This window comes from Lissotriton vulgaris, chromosome 1_1 (genome assembly GCF_964263255.1).
Source record: "Lissotriton vulgaris chromosome 1_1, aLisVul1.2, whole genome shotgun sequence".
Taxonomy (NCBI): Eukaryota; Metazoa; Chordata; class Amphibia; order Caudata; family Salamandridae; genus Lissotriton; species Lissotriton vulgaris.
In genome coordinates, this window is record NC_141685.1 from 1,600,179,230 (window position 1) to 1,600,196,325 (window position 17,096).

Genomic DNA, 17,096 nt, shown 5'->3' on the forward strand with positions numbered 1-17,096 from the left:
ATTGACTAACGTACTCAACTGGTGCTTCTAACTAAGCCTACCCCGGTGTACCTGACCTAAGCCTAATACATGGGAAGGGATTAGTAAGTAGTAGTTTAAGTTAAGTTGTTTAAGATTGTTTTGCCAAGAATATGCATCAAGAATTCTCTTAAGGGTTTAGTCAGCTCCGTACCTTGGTAATAGAATGTGGGAGGTCTGGTATCTCTTTCTTCAGGACTCGATCTCCCAGCAACCCGCAAGGGTTGGCTGGAAACACCGGAGCTGGATTTTCTCGGCTGGAGAAAAAGACAGTGTCTCTCTCAGTGCGTCAAACATGAGGGGCGGCTTCCGTGGGCTCTCGCATCAGCTGGGCTCTCGGGCAAGTAGATGGCCGCTCTGCTCCAAACCACCGTGTGTTTGCTTAAGGCAACTGTTGGTATTTTATACCTGTAAGGTGCCGGGTTTGACGTAAGGTTGGACATAAAACGTCACTGAGAACTAACAGTTCTTTCTGGACTTCATGAGTGCTTGTTCAAATCAAAACAAAAGCAGGGGGGATTTTCCCGGGCTGCTGGAGGCATGGTTTGTTTAAAGAACGCGTTGTGCTTTCTAAGAGTCGATGGGAGTAGCCGTGCTGTGCTTTGGACTGCATGGGCTATTACTGAATATGGATCTGATTCTCATGCCTTTATCAGGATATTATTGATTATAACCTCACAAGGGCATAAATCGGGAATATCGAATTAGGGTCCTAGATATAAACACGACATTTTGTAGTAGCGCTATCTGCACCTCTCGCCTAGTGAGGTAGGAGAACACTATATAATCTCTTTGATATAGTGTGCATACCACGTATGTTCCAGGATATGCATTTGTATGTTAGTTTGCCTGCCATCTGTTATCACAATGTAGGGTGTGTGTGTCCCCATCTCCATTTCAGTTCCCCCATCAGCATGTGGAGTACCTCTGAGTAGCACAAGAATAAGGTCCGAAGCAATGCGACTCAAAACTTCCCAGTATTGAAAAACAATAATAAGTTCCCCAACTCCCGCTCTCCAGGACAAGTAGGTGATCACCTCCATCAAAACTATTAACCTAAATTAGTCTATCAATGGAATTTCCCAGCAGTTGAAAAGTGGGGGGGATGGATAAGTGCACCTCTCAGGCATTTTTCTCCCCACCAGCGAAGTCTTGAGGATGTCTTAGTGCAGTATGTCTTGGGTGGCAATGTTCCAGTGTAGGTATAGAAGGTCTTGTTATGTCCCCTTTTGTATCTGAGTACCACTGCAGAGCTGCTCATGTCAATCAATCAATCAATCAATCAGAAATTTATAGAGTGCACTACATACCCGCAAGGGTCTCAAGGCGCTGGGGGGGCGCTACTGCTCAAAGAGCCAGGTCTTGAGGAGTCTTCTGAAGGCGAGTAGGTCCTGGGTTTGCCGAAGGCGGGTAGGAAGGGCGTTCCAGGTCTTGGCGGCGAACTAAGAGAAGGATCCGCCGCCGGAGGTTGTTCATTGGATGCGGGGGACGGTGGCGAGGGAGAGGGTGGCGGAACGGAGCTGGTGGGTTGGTGTGTAGAAGTTGAGTCTGTTCTTCAGGTAGGCTGGTCCAGCGTTGTGGAGTGCTTTTTGTGCGTGGGTGAGGAGCTTAAAGGTGATCCTCTTCTCGACGGGGAGCCAGTGTAGGTCTCTCAGGTGGGTGGAGATGTGGCTGTGGTGGGGGATGTTGAGGATCAGTTGGGCGGAGGCGTTTTGAATGCGTTGTAGTCGGTGCAGGTGCTTGGCTAGGATTCTTGCGTAGAGTGCGTTGCCATAGTCCAGTGTGCTGTTGACGAGGGATCATCTGAAGATCTCAGGGTCACCTTGGGGAGCACCAGGCTTGAGGCTATTGAGCTAACAGACCCAAAATCTGAGTCAGAGTCCGGTAGCGATTCCACTCTCTCCGGTGTCAGTGGGCCTGTGACTCCTCCCCTGATTTGCCTCACCACCTCTACAACGTTCAGCCATCCCATTTGCGCTTCAGCTTGTGACTGGGCTGCCATTCTGTTCAGTGTCTTCCCTTGTCAAGAGCAGGATGTGTTTTGTTTTTGTGGTCTGTCTATTGTCCCTTGTTGTGGATTTTGCTATAGCCAGTCCCAGACTTCCTGCGGTGTGTGAACAAATTTGGTGCTAACTTGTGCCACCAACCTCAAACGGGCCGGAAAGAGCATGGTATATGGAAGGCCAAGGTGGCACAACTGGCGCTTAGCCTCCAGTAATGTGTCTCTGTTTGTGTTGCACCTCTCGGGAGAAGTCCAGGAAAATTTGTGCTTCAGTGTTCTCGACTCAGAGTTCTCCTTTGCCGGGGCCAGTGCCATTATGTGGTCTTGATTCTTGTAATGCACAAGGTGTGCCACCACAGGGTGGGCAGGGCTCCTGGCATGGGTGGGCATGCTGGGACTCTATGTGCTTGCTCGAGAGTAAAAAACGGAGACAGGCCCTCCTAAGCTACTTCAGTTCATATCTACCGCTCTAGGTACTCAATCATATCTGCACCTTTGACTTTCTCCGGCAGTCCAATTACATGTATGTTGTTGTGGTGTGATTGATTTTCTGAATCTTCTCCTCTGAATTCCAGGGTGTGGATTTTGGATCTCATAATTTCAGGCATTCCACCGTCGAGGCAAGTACAGGCATTATGTCTGCCATGTAATGCTCCGTGGTTGTGACCCTCTCCACCAGTCATTTGTGGTCATCCTGCAAAGGGCCCAGAGCAGAGCTCAGGGTGCTTGTGAGAAATGGGGTTTCTGGTTGACTACGGTATACATTCAAGCCAGGCAGAACCCACCACACTAGTCAGGGCAAGGAAGTTCCACACCCAAGATAACCCCTGCTCACACCCTTGATAGCTCAGCAGGGCAGTCAGTCTTATACAAGAGTCAATGTGTAAAGCGTTTGCTCAACACACGTGCACACCAGTGACACACTAGGTACACCACAAAAGACTCCACACAAGGTTATATAAAAATATCCTTTGTATTCATACATAAAACACATAGACCATAAATCTCTTTGTAGTATGTAAATTAAATTTAGACAACAATCACATAAATCACTGTGCCACTAAGAACCTATCATGAACATAACAGTTAGACAAAATATCACTTTGTAGTATGCCAAAACACATTAGATCGAGATCACTTCCATTAATAATCCCTTTGCCAACTGGCAATTGTCATCAATATAACATAAGGTGCACTGACATAAGTACTCCAAGTATAGGTCATAGGTCACTGGTAGTGCAGACCGGTACATACTAATAGGATGCACAGGTCCCAGCTCACTTGGCCCCTTGACAATAATCACAACATTAAAAATGCGTTCATCCAAAGAATGTTTTTTTTAATAGGAACATGTGACCAACACCTTGTAGGGCAACAACCAGTCATCCCAATGCTGAGGTGCAGCGCCTCAGTGCTTTTGATACTCAGCACCCAAATGGCAGAGAGGGCAGGATACCTCACTCGGCCATCCACATGTGCCAAATGATTAAATGGCAGCAGCCCAGAACATGCGGTGCTGCTGTTAGCACATTGGAGGTGGTTACCTCCAGATGTGTCTCCCAAAGATATGGGCCAGCACGGTGGGGCGTACCCACCCCCTATGCTAGCGGGAAACCTCCCTCGGTCCCCCACTTGGAGAGTAGTAGCTTTTGCATCTGCCCGTGAGTGCGATGCAGCTGTGACGCCCCCTCAGAAATTTGCTAAGTTGGTGGGGAGGCTTTGCTCAGTCCTCCCTATGTGCTGTGACCTTGCTGGCCCTTCCGCTACTGCCGAAAGTCCTCTAAACCCCCTCTCTTTTGGTACTTCCTTGCATGGCAGAGGTGCTGCGGCCTTGTGGCCTTCTTCAGGCTGGCCCTGCCTTCCTCCTTCAGCTCCGGAGCAGTTGCAAGGCAATGCCCGGGGCCTCCTGATCACGCTGTAGCTTTCCAGGGCAGTCAGAGTTGTGGCATGGCTCATAGCCCTTAGGTGAGGTGCCCCTCCTCCAGGAGTGTTCTTCACTACAGCAGCCCCTCTCCTTCGCTTGAGAGGGCAGGGAGCATTGTACACACTGCAGAACAAGACGGCGCCTCTGGCTCCGGTAATTCCCATATGGCAGTGTACTATGAAATTTTAAAAAGCACCAGGAAATTTTAAAAGGGTAAAGTACCAGGAAATGTAAAACACGTAAAGTATCAACAGATTTCCATAAACACCAAGAAATCTCAAAAACCTACTGCACCACCAGGAAGACTTTGATGTCCCTCAGTTTTCCAACAACAGGAGGCAAGCACACACAAGCGCTTGGAGATACTTCACAAAGAGGACAGCACAGCAGGGTCAAAATAATTAATCCTTTTACTCCACCACAGACAGAAGCAGCAGTTGCAGGCCAACCCACACAGCACACAGCAAAGGAGCAGTACTGTTCCTTACAGCTCTCCAACTCTTCTCCTTTGCAGGGTTATCTTGTTCCTTGAAGTAATCTAAAGTCCTTGCGTTTCAGGTGTTATACTTATACCCCAAACTGTCTTGGTTCTCTTTGTGGCAAGGGTCTCTGAACCCAGTCCAAACCAGTCCCGTACTCTCTGGTACAGCAAGACCACTGGAGCGGAGAAAGCATTGTGCAAAAGTAGACACAGCCTATTCAGGTGTAAGCAAAACTCCTCCGCACACTTTAAATGCATACCAGGTCTATTCAGCCCTGCAATGAGTCACCCAGGCAAGGCAGGGCACACCTCAACCCCCCAGTGAATGTCTACAGTGAATGCACATCTCAGCTCCTGTCACTCACACACCTGAAGCTGACTACACAAACAGCCCGATGCACACAGAATGGTAAAGTAAGAAAATGCCCACTTTCTAAAAAAGGATTTAAAAACCACCTTTTCCAAAAGGTGCATTAATACATTCTGAGTTCAGAGAGTCCAAACTACATTTTTCTATCTTGTCCCTATTGCAAGTTACACTTTCACAAATGGTACAGTGCAAACCCAATGATAAGCCTATGATACAATAGCCTTTCAACAGAGAAAAATGAAATACTCAGTATTACACTAAAAGGACATGTCACACACACTAGTACATGTCCTACCTTTCACATACACTGCATCCTGCCCTTGGGTGGTCCCTTAGGCTCACCTTAGGGGTGCCTTACATGTAAGGAAAAGAAGGTTTGGGCATGGCAAGTGGGTGTACTTGCCAGAACAACATGGCAGCTCACAACTACTCGCAGACACTATAGTGGTAGGTCTGGGATACATTTACAGGGCTACTCATGTAGGTGGCTCAACCAGTCCTGCAAGCCCATGAGTAACATGTGATTTACAGGCCCTGGCACCCACTGTGTATTTTACAAGGGACTTACCAGTAAGTCAAATATGGCAATCATGGTAAACCATCATTGTCACAATTTATGCAGAGAGAATATTCACTTTACCTTTGAGCAGCAGTGGTAAAAAACCCAGAATCCTATACCCAACAAAACAGGGTGAGAAAAATAAGAGGCCAAAGGCAAAATGTTTGGGGGTAAACTTTCAAAAGGGCTAGGTCTAACAGTGCTGCTCCTAGTATTGAGCACTGTTCTGGATGCAAGGTTAGCTTGCAGGATATCTGACATTGAGGGGTCTTTCTCTGGTGTTGGTAAGGCTGGCTCCCCCCACTCTCCAGAGCAGCCCCAGCCGTCCCCCCAGGGTCTGGTTCCCGTCTGTGGGGATTTTTGCCCATTTCGCTGCTCTTGACTCATCCCTTGTCTATGCAGGTCATCCCCCTTGCTCCCAAGATCACATCATTGCTTCGGACATGGGTCTCATCACATCTAGGTGCCTGTACAATACTTTGTCTCCCTTTAAGTCTGCCAGAGGATATTCTGGGCCAGACTCTTGTCAAAACCTGTGGTGGGGGCCTTTCCTTTATACAGGGGTTGGGGGCAGGTGCTTTATGCAGCTAGGATCCAGAGACATTATGAAAGGTCCCGCCAGTATAGAAAGAGGAGGCCTGTCAAGCCCTAACAAAAATACTAATTTACGTCCCGCATTTGAGGTCCCAGTGTTAAATCGTTACCAAGCCTTAAGCTCTTTAGATGCTAATGAAGAACTCCCCAAGTTATCACCTTTGGTCTATACGAGTGTTGAATCCGCCGACAGGGAAATGTTAAATGGTGATTCAAATGTGGAGTATGTCCAACAGGAAAAGCATATCATAGGTAGCACTGGAGCTAAGGGGAAAAGTGGCCTAACTATTATTAGTTGGAATATCGCTGGGTTAAAATCGAAGGGTGATGTCCTTGGCTGGTTGAATTTGATTAACCTCCATGACATCGTCTGTTTCCAGGAAACATGATGCACGGACTTTGTCAACTATGAGCGATATGTATCATATAATCTACCAGCACAGGGTTCTATATTAGGTAGGGCCAAAGGCGGACTTTTAATCTTAGTTTCTATTAATCAGCCTATAATTGTAAAAAGGTATTTGTCTATAGCTGCTCATGTACAGATTATTTGGTTGCATGAGAAAGATGGCCGCAATGTTATTCTTCTTAATTTTTATAACAATATTTTTGATAATACTAGAATGCAAGTTGTAAAGGACCTGGCCGTTGCTATTGAAAATTTAATTGCAGAATCAAATTTTTATTTTTATTTTATCTGGGTAGGTGATTTTAACATCCCAATCTGTGAAATTTCAACCCAAAAAGTCTGTGGGGTTCTAAATAATGTGGAACTGGATGACCTCCATTTTCGCCATAATAGCTATGGAGAAACACTTAATAAATTTATGGGTGATCATGACTTGGAAATTCTAAATTACTCAAATGATGAAAATGGTCAGATTGTTCCTACGTTTAAGAACCGGCACACTAGTTCAATCATAGACCATGTAATAGTTTCTTCCAATATTGTCCCTTATTGTCTGGCCCCCAGGATAGAAGTCTCCTCACTGAGTGACCATAATTGTATCATTCTAGAAACTATTATTTGGGGAGGTAGGTCTGTCTGTCCAGGGAGATCAGTGATAAATATCGAACCTCATAGACCTAATGGAGTAAGGCTGAGATGGAAAGGGGAAAAATCTGATGGAATATTGAGTTCTATTGTTAAAAAATTCCTTACAGATGTTACCCTTATCCTAAATAATAATAATGAGCCAGACCGGGTTTTAGACGCTTTTAATGGTATTCACAAATGCATAGACGCTAGATTTACCAGACCTGATAGACCACAATCTAAACAAGGTCCGGGTTGGTTCGATCACACCTGTACCTCACTTTTAACAGAACTAAAGGTTGCACTGACGTCAAGACCTAGGGATACAAACTTAATTATTAAGTTGAGATCAGATTACAAATTTGCTTTGAAACGAAGGAAAGGAGAGCTGCAGCAGCAGGCATGGGAAATTCCAAATGTAGCCGCTGAACTGTGTATCTGCGCTCTTTTTTGGGCCACGGTCAACTCCCCTTTCCTTAAGGAAGATCACATCCCGGAGCTGAATTTTAATGTTTCTAGCGAGGGGTGGGTTTCCAAATTTTCAGTGACCTTTGAAACTGATAATTACTATGTAGACTCCCCAAGGACTTGGCCGATTGTGGCTTTGAATATCTCTGTCCCCGAGGTTGAACTAGGTATCCGTGCTAGCAAGGGGGGAAGGCTCAGACGCTTTTAATGGTATTCACAAATGCATAGACGCTAGATTTACCAGACCTGATAGACCACAATCTAAACAAGGTCCGGGTTGGTTCGATCACACCTGTACCTCACTTTTAACAGAACTAAAGGTTGCACTGACGTCAAGACCTAGGGATACAAACTTAATTATTAAGTTGAGATCAGATTACAAATTTGCTTTGAAACGAAGGAAAGGAGAGCTGCAGCAGCAGGCATGGGAAATTCCAAATGTAGCCGCTGAACTGTGTATCTGCGCTCTTTTTTGGGCCACGGTCAACTCCCCTTTCCTTAAGGAAGATCACATCCCGGAGCTGAATTTTAATGTTTCTAGCGAGGGGTGGGTTTCCAAATTTTCAGTGACCTTTGAAACTGATAATTACTATGTAGACTCCCCAAGGACTTGGCCGATTGTGGCTTTGAATATCTCTGTCCCCGAGGTTGAACTAGGTATCCGTGCTAGCAAGGGGGGAAAGGCTCAGGGGCCAGATGGGGTACCCATCGACGTCTATAAAGCTGCACCGGAGCTGTGGAGTCCTATTTGAGCTATTGTTTTTAGCACAGCTGTTTGTAAAGAGGCACCCTTGACCTGGGGAGAGTCAATTATAATCCCGATACATAAGAAGGGCAATAGATCTGACGTTAAAAACTACCGCCCTATCTCTCTTTTAGACTCCTCAGTTGAGATCATGAGTAGAGTTATGTTGGTTATATTGGAAGAGTGGGTGGAGAGTGAGGGGATTTTGGCAGATAGCTAGTATGGATTTCGGAAAGGGCGGGGTACACTCGATCAGTGCATTAATTAAGAACTACTGATCGGGAAATATACCCAGGCCAAACATGGTTCGCTTTATCTCTGCTTTGCAGATTTATCCAGCGCTTTTGATCTGGTGAACCATTCCATCTAATGGCCAACCCTGTTACAGCTTGGGGCTCCAGAGGGCATAATCTTTTTCCTGTCCAGGTTATATGAAAAATTACAAACAAGTGTGCGCTATGGAGTCAAAGGAGAATATACCCCCAAATTTAGTGTCAACAGAGGTATTAGACAAGGCTGTGTCCTTGCCCCCCTGCTTTTTACGTTATTTATTAATGAAATTGATGCAGTTTTGAAAACCATTATTGCTGACCCCCCCAGGTTAACGGGGCTATAGTACCGGTGTTGTTATATGCAGACAACGCCTTGTTAATATCACGAACCCCCATTAGATTGCAACACTTGATGAACAGATTCTCTGTTTTTATTAAGGACAGGAAACTTGTCATCAATAAAGGAAAAACGCATACCATGTCCTGTGGGGCCAAAAGGAAATCCCCAAATTCCTTTTTTATCGAAGGCCAAAAAGTGCAACATGTCGGCAAATTTTGTTATTTGGGAATAACCTTTTCAAAAGATAGAAATTGGTCTAATGAATTAACCAATGTTCGTAACAAAATGGCCAAAAATGCTCACGGGTTTTTAGATTTGCGGCTAAGATCGGAGACAGACGTACCAAGGACATGCTTCAGATTTATCAAGCCAGATGTGTGTCAGTTGCACTGTATGGGACGGGAGTTTGGGGTTACTGTTGTGATTATAGTTTGCAGAAGGAGGAAAACTTACCTACCTACCTCCGCACCAACTGAGCTGATCCATATAGAATTTGGGATTAATTACCTGATGGATCTGCTATCCCTGAGGCCACTTATGGTCTGGCGTTCCATCTGAATAAAGGAGGAGACAGCCTTCAATAGATCTGTTATAGTGGACTGTTTCGCCTTAAACAATTATTCTAAAATTCCCTGGCTAGAATATATATTGTCAATTGTTTCTCAGAAATGTTTAATATAAATATCTTGGCCAACCCAGGTGCTGCTACTGCAATATCCAAAAGTGAGCTGAAGTCAACCTTTTTAGCACATAGAATGAGGAGGCGATCAACAAAGACTGGTGTTCTGTCTTCCACTATGTTTTATAATAGCAACATTGTTCATGAAGGATATCCCCTGTATTTAGCTATGGTGACTAGACCATCCCACAAATTTGTACTCATTAGACTCAGGTTCGGGTTGGTGCACCATTTGGTAGCATGGCCTCACCTTAAAAATTTTCCGACCGGACCCTGTCCATCTGATGGTCTATCAAAGCAGAGCACCTTGCACTTTTTATTGATAGGTAAACTGTATAAGGGTTTTCGTATTGCCTATTTAAAACCTCTTTTTATCAAATATGGCCTACGTACCATTAATGATGCAATGAAATTAATTTTTAACATGCAATCTGCAGATATATGCTTTTTTACTGCTACCTTTTTAAATCAATCAATTAAAGCCAGGAAAAGTATGCTGTTTTAGATTTTATGTTACTATTTTCAGTTAAATTCTGCAATATTGATATTCTATGTATTGTCTATGAGCTTTTATGGTCATTTTTTATGTACCGAATAAAGCTTTATGAATTGAATGAAATTGAACCAAGCAGGTAAAGATGAGGGTGCATAGGGCACGTTCAAGCAGAGGCTTACCAGGCATCAAGCACCGGCAGCACCAGCACTGCACCACAGAGGCCGAAGGAGGTGTCTTGTGGGGGACCCCAGTTGGCAAAATTACCGGGTTCAGCCCGTTGCCGGCATTAGCACCACTGTGTGTTAGTAGTCCAGGCATAAGAAGAGCACTGGAGTTGAAGGAGGTTGGTTTGAGGCCTTGCAAATCTGCAGGAAGATCTCTGAGTGAGCAGCTCCAAGACTGTGGGCACTTATTTATTTATTTGTTAGATTTATAACGTGCATGGCTGCTCCAGCAACGGAGCGTCCCAACGCATACCAACAACTCCTGGACATTAACCGCAGCAACCGACCTTAAGCCGGAAAAAGCCAGGTCTTAATGGATTTCCGGAACGCAAGATGGTTCTGAATTATTCTGATTGATCCGGGAAGCGAGTTCCAAAGTAGCGCAGCTAGGCAGCGGAAGGAACGACCACCAGCTCTGGCTTTCTGGACATGCAGAATGCATACAGGTGCTGCGGAGGCAGATCTTAAGGGGCGGCGGGGGGTGTAGGGCTGCAGCAATCCCCTCAAGCCCACCGGAGCCTGTGGTGATAGGATCTTATGCGCTAAGCAAAGCGTCTTGAATTGGATGCGCTTTGCTATTGGCAACCAGTGAAGCCTCTGTAGGACCTGGGAAACTGAACAGATAGAAGGGAGAGCCAGCAACATGCGAGCAGCCGCGTTCTGTGCCCTCTGCAAGCGCTTAACGCTGGCTTGGTTTGCGCCTAGATAAAGACAGTTCCCATAGTCTAATCACGACAGAATGGTCGCCTGAAGGATGAGCTGGCGAACTTTCGGGGGGAAGAAACCCAATAGAGGTTTCAAGCCCCTTAGAGCACCAAAGCATGATCCGGCCACGGCTTTTGATTGGGCGTCGAAAGTTAGTTCGGTATCGAACTAAATACCGAGATTTTTCACGGTCTCCTTGGTCTACTTGTAAGAAATTGGGTTGTTGGTTATTTATTTATTTATATTTATGAGTTTTATATAGAGCTGGCAAGACCCAAGGGTATCAGAGCTCTTTAAAATGATACATGTTCATAACAGATCACTCTTGGTGGCTTACTGTAGTGCCATGTTGAAAATCCCTGTGACAGTTTTTTCGGTGGCTATAGGCACGGGTAAATGAGTAGGGTCCCAGGAAAAACTTGAGAGAACAACAGTACGACCCTCGTAACAGCAGTAACTAGAACACCCCGTCAGAGAAGAGGAACTCCCCCATTTCAACCCATGGAGCCATCGGAGGAGCGAAGGAGAAAGCTGGAGGCTGGGAGAGCCAGGCTTGCTCACTTCAGACAGCGAAAAACAAAAAGTGATGGCTCGCATCCCCAGAAAAAGACGTCGAAGAGGAAGAACCCGCCTATTCACTCGCATGACCTTCCAACGCAAAAGTGCACACTAGAGCACCAGGGTGACAGTTTTAATACAGATGTTGAGAATAGTGCACAAATGAGTTCCTCTGAGTATGCTCATGTAACAGAAATGGATCATAGTAAAAGTATAAAATACCAGGCTTCCCCTCAGAATGTTCAACCCACTGATCCATTGATTGTCGCAAGCCCGCAGAACCAGACCTTTTCTGACGTTTCTGAGCTAATGGATTTAACAATGGATACCAGTCTTTATGACCAAACTTTTCTGACTCTGTAGAGCTTGCATTTAAAGACAATGGTGTCAGCCTTCAAATCCACACCTCTGAAATAATTGAGCTGACTGATAGAGAAACAAGTGGTGGACTTCATAACCTGATCTTTGAAGACCTTGAGCTCTCACATCGAGAGATGGATGGAAGCCTTCAGAACCAGATCTCTGAGACTGTTGAGGTCATGCATAGAGAGATTGATACTAGTCTTCAAGATCAAAGCTTCTCTGAAATATGTGAATCTACTGGTGTGGAGCTTGATGATGGCCTTCAAAACGAAGTGTCTGAGAACATTGAGCTTACACAAGGGGTAATGGACACCAGTGTTCAAAATCAAAGTTTCTCTGAAATGATTGCACTTGATATATGTTCATAACAGATCAGTCATATACTGAGTACAGCTGAATTGAATCAAAAACATATCAAAGTGAAGTATAAGCATAAGTTAGAAATGAAAATAATGGTAGAAGGGACTAGGAATTGTGTGCAGTGGATGTTCCCCTAGTTGAGATATTGGTTGAGGAGGAGATCCTTTAGCTTTCTCTTGAAGCACAGGAAGAAGGGCTTCATTCTGATATGTACTGGAATGGAATGTGAGATTTTAGGGCCTTTGCTTGAAAAAAGAGCATGTCTGGGATTTGTGTTTGTGGGCTTTAGGCGGAATAAGGAGTAGGTTGTTTGAGCATCATAGATTTCATGTCTGATCTGCTTTGTTAGCTTAGAGGTGAAGTAGTCTGGTTTCCCAGTGTGAAAGGCTTCAAATCTTTCAGGGCAGGGGCAATGTGCTCATATTTGTTGATTCCTGTAACCATTCTGGATCGTGTGTTGAGAGTGGATCTCAGAGTGCAATTTCTTTCTGAAGTTTCAGGTTGTAGAAGGCATTCTTCGCATTATTCTTTACATGATATTTCATGATCATTTTGGGCCCACTGTGATTCCTAGAGATTTGACAGAATCAGCTAGGCTTTGATTGAAGTTTAGAGTGTCTATGGATTTTATCCATTCTTGCATCTGGTAGACTGCTCTGTCTTTGATATGATAAGGATTTCTGTCTTATCTTGGTTGAGTTTCAGGTGGTTGAGGGATAGCCATTGTTGTACTTCTTTGAGAATGGAATTTAGCTGGTGTATGTCCTGTATGGAGCATATTTCCATGTAGAGCTGGGAAGGTGATTTTAGCTTGGTTGAGAATAACCGTGAAGGGCTCCATGGAAATATTGAACAGTGTAGGCGAGAGGACAGAGCCATTGGGGAAACCTTGGGTAACAGCTGTTGTGTCAGAGGTCCGATTGCTTATCTTTATTTGTTGATAGTGGTTCTGTAAAAAAGACGTGAACCAGCATAGGACCACCTTGTCTGTGCCAATTCATTTTTGGAGGGAATCGAGAAGAAACTTGTGGTCGACCATGTCGAAGTCCGCCAATAGGTCTTGGAGAATGAGCAGGCAGTATCGGTCTATATCCAGGGATTTGGGACAGTAATCTACTATGTTTAGAATAGCTGTTTCTGTGCTGCATCCTTTTCTAAAGCCTGATTGCATGGGGTCTAGGAAATTGTTGTTGTCTATGTGTTGGTTTAGTTGAGAGAGAACTCATCTCTTTAGCGTTTTGGCTAGGAAGGGGAGATTGGAGACAGGTCTGAAGTTATTAAGGTCATTTGGGTCTGCTACCAGATTTTTAAGCATTGGTGTGACTTGACTGAGCTTGAGGCAATCTGGCATCACTCCAGTAATCAGAGAGCTGTTTATGATTTTAGTCCAGATGGGGGTTAGGGTGTGGTTAAGTTTGTTTGCTAGGGAGGCTGAGAGGAGGTCAGCCAGGTGGGAGGAGGGTATGGAGGTAGACAGTAGTGCATAAATGTCTACCTCTCAGAGTGTGTCGAATACCTTCCAAGGTCTCAGATGTGTCAGAGGCCTTGGATTTAATTGCACTTGTTGCTGTCTTGTGGAGAGATCGTTGATAATGAGGCCATGGAGAGGGAGTGGGGATTGTTACCTTCTACTGAGGGAGGAGGCTTCTCATTGTTTGGCTGGTTAATAGTATTGCAGCAGAAAGCTAGGCACAATTTCACTTGGTACTAATTTATTTATTGTATATATTTTTAGAGTTTTTTATAGCGCGGACCAGACCCAGGGTAGGGTATCAGAGAGCTTTATAGAGAGTACACAGAATGCCTTAAAACAAGAAGCAAGGTAAATAAGGCAGTACATAATATCAACATGTTTAGTCAAAAGATTGGCGGGGCACAGGCGACAAGGATAAACTGAGCAACAGGTAATAGGAGAGAGGGAGTCCTTGGAAGGGGAAAGGAGGCAAGAATAAGGATGTAGAGCCGGAATAGATCATGTGTGAGTTTACGGGAGCAGTTTACATATCAGGAATGATTTTGCTTCTCTTTTGAACAGAATAGTAGAGGAGAATTTTCTGATGTAGGGAGAGAGTGTGTTCCATATTCTTGGTGCTGCTCCGGAGAATGCTCGGTTCGATGTTTTTTTCTTGCATAAAGGGGATGGTATCAGGAGTAGGCTATCAACACTCCTATAATGTCTGAGTCATCCAGATAGGGTACGTTTTTGGGATAGATGCTGGGGCGTATTGTTGTGAAGCGCTTTGTGAGTGATGCATGCCATTTTTAGGTGGATTTGAGCTTCATAAGGTAGCCAGTTGAGTGCTTTAACATGTGGTGATATGTGGTCAAATTTTCTAGATCCTGTTTAGAGTCTTAATTCATCTATTTCCTCTCTGGGCCCATAACATAACATCAAACTGCCATTGATCTTCCAATGGATCTTTTATGTGAGCTAACAGGGATGTGGATATTTAGAGAACTCAAGGAAAATCCTTATGAGGACCTGGAATAAGAAAATGACAAATATCATGCTAACAATATTTCTATTCATAAAACCTAGGACAAAAAGGTTAACGCTAAGAATGACTCCAATACAATATATTTGTTCAGGTAAACGATTTATCTAAGCCTCAATTTGAATGGTCGAGAATATAAATCATTCAGGTTTAATAGAAATCATTTAGTACAATTTGTCACACAACGTCATACAGATTCAACAGGATAAGCATTTGCTGGTTACCTATAAAAGCGATGAGAGAGAGAATATTAGAAAAATCAAGTTTCAGCATTAAGGTTATACAAACCAAATATGCAGATTCGAAGCGCAATGAGTCACAAGAATGTGTCATTAAACATTAAACTCTTCAGCCGAAGAGTTTGTACCTGAACACTTTACCAGCCGGCAACGTACAGGTTTGAGTCTGCTCGGAAAGTTCAGTTCAAATGGGGTTGGCATGTAATGGAAATCAGAGTTCAGTCTGACAGCATGCCAGGCAGCAAAATTGAAAATGACAACTAGCCCCTGACTCCTCCTCCAAGGGAGCAATTATACTCCCAAAATATCTCAGTTTAGGTACACAAAGTATCCTTTCCATCATATTATATGGTTTCCATTGGTTGTCCACAACGGGCTGCTCATGGTGGGATTAATGCCTCACTACGAAATCCGGAAGCATTAATTAATCCTTTCGCAAAATCATCAAATTTAATAACTTTATATTTCCATCTGCTCCTCAGAAGTAAGAAAATTCACTTTGTCAATGTCTGTTCATACCCAGACGCCCTCTCTGGGTTTGCAATTGTATTGATACTATTCTGTAAAAAGTGTTGCTGATTCAAGAGAGAATCTATTGTTTCCACGCCTATGAATGAAACTTCATGAAAAGTTCTCACAGCGTTCAAAATGATTACTTTAGCTTGATTCTGATATTTGAATGGAAAAAGAAAGCATTTTTAGGCCATCATGAAAACGCTCTGAATCACTATCACGTTATGATTAATATAAAAAACACACATTAATATGAACAATTCATTCTCCTAGATAATTCACTCATTATTCTTCTCTTAAAAGTTACATATGAATATTAGGTACTTCTAAAAAAATATTTTGCATGTTTATATTTTTAAAACAGATTAATACAAATGTTACTTTCGATACGCACGTTTATACCACACAATGCTAAATAAAACGGTAAATCTTCATATGGTCAAGCATCTTTAAACTGAGCATTTTTATCATTTTCGAGAGTTTCATTACGTAAGCATTAGTTTCATTTATCACTTTTAGAAGTCATCAGCAGTACATTTTCTAGGTTAAATATGTTTGGCTTCTTAATCACGTGTTTACATTGCAACAGATAATCACTTTTTCTCTCTATTTATGCCTTTCACATTTTCAAGTTTCAAAACATTTCTGCATCCTTTTACGATGCAGTAGAAAATCGCACGTTTTTTGTCTTCAACCATTTTGCATGTTTTATCAAAATGATTGTTGTAAATCTCATTTGATGGTGAGAATTGATAGTGGCAACCGTTATTAAACTTTCATGCTCCACCGATAGCTTTAAGGGAGACCTCAGTCTTCATGATTTTATCATTGAAGAATTTTGTGATGATGTCAGACCGTTCTTTGGAGGTGTGAGTGTTTTTTAAGGGTGGTTTGGAGGTTTGATGCTTGATTACATTGAAAAGTTCTTTAGGGCGGTTTTGGCCTTATCCAGAGCATTGTGAAAGGAGGCGGCTTTTTCTTTTGTGATGTGCTTTTTGTAGTTTCTGTGTTCTCTCCTGAATCGGTCAAGGTGGACTGTTGATGGATTTGTTCCCCAGAGTCAGTGTGTATGTCTTTATTGATCCAGGCTTTTGAGGGTGTGTTTCTCACCATTGTAAGTTTCATAGGGGATACTTGGTCCAGTATGGAGAACCTTATTGAGTTGCAGTGGGTGGTGAGTTCGTTTGTTGAGAGGTTATCTGAAGAGGGGAGAAGGATTGATCCCATTCTTCCTTCAAAGTGAGTTAGTGGAATTTGTCTAATGTTTCTTGCCCATTAGAGTGTTTGTTGTGTGTGAGTTGGGTAGTGAAACGCTTTGTTGATATGGAACAGAATGATATGGTGGTCTGACCAGTCAAGGGAGGGGATATTATCCATAATTACTGTTTCTTCCTGAGCTATGATAGCATCCAGGATGAGCCTTTGTTGTGGGTTTGACTTTTGCAGTACTGGAGAGGTCCTTACAAGACCGTACAAGAGGTTGTTTAAGGATTGGAATAGAGTATTGCTTTTGACATTCCAGTGAAGGTTTAGGTCCACTAGGATGATGCTATTGGCAGTGTGTTATCAGAACTGTAAGGTGCTCACCAAATAGAGTGCATTGCCAGAAGGGTGGTACATGAGGTGACAAATCATATTTGTTTTGTCTTTCATCC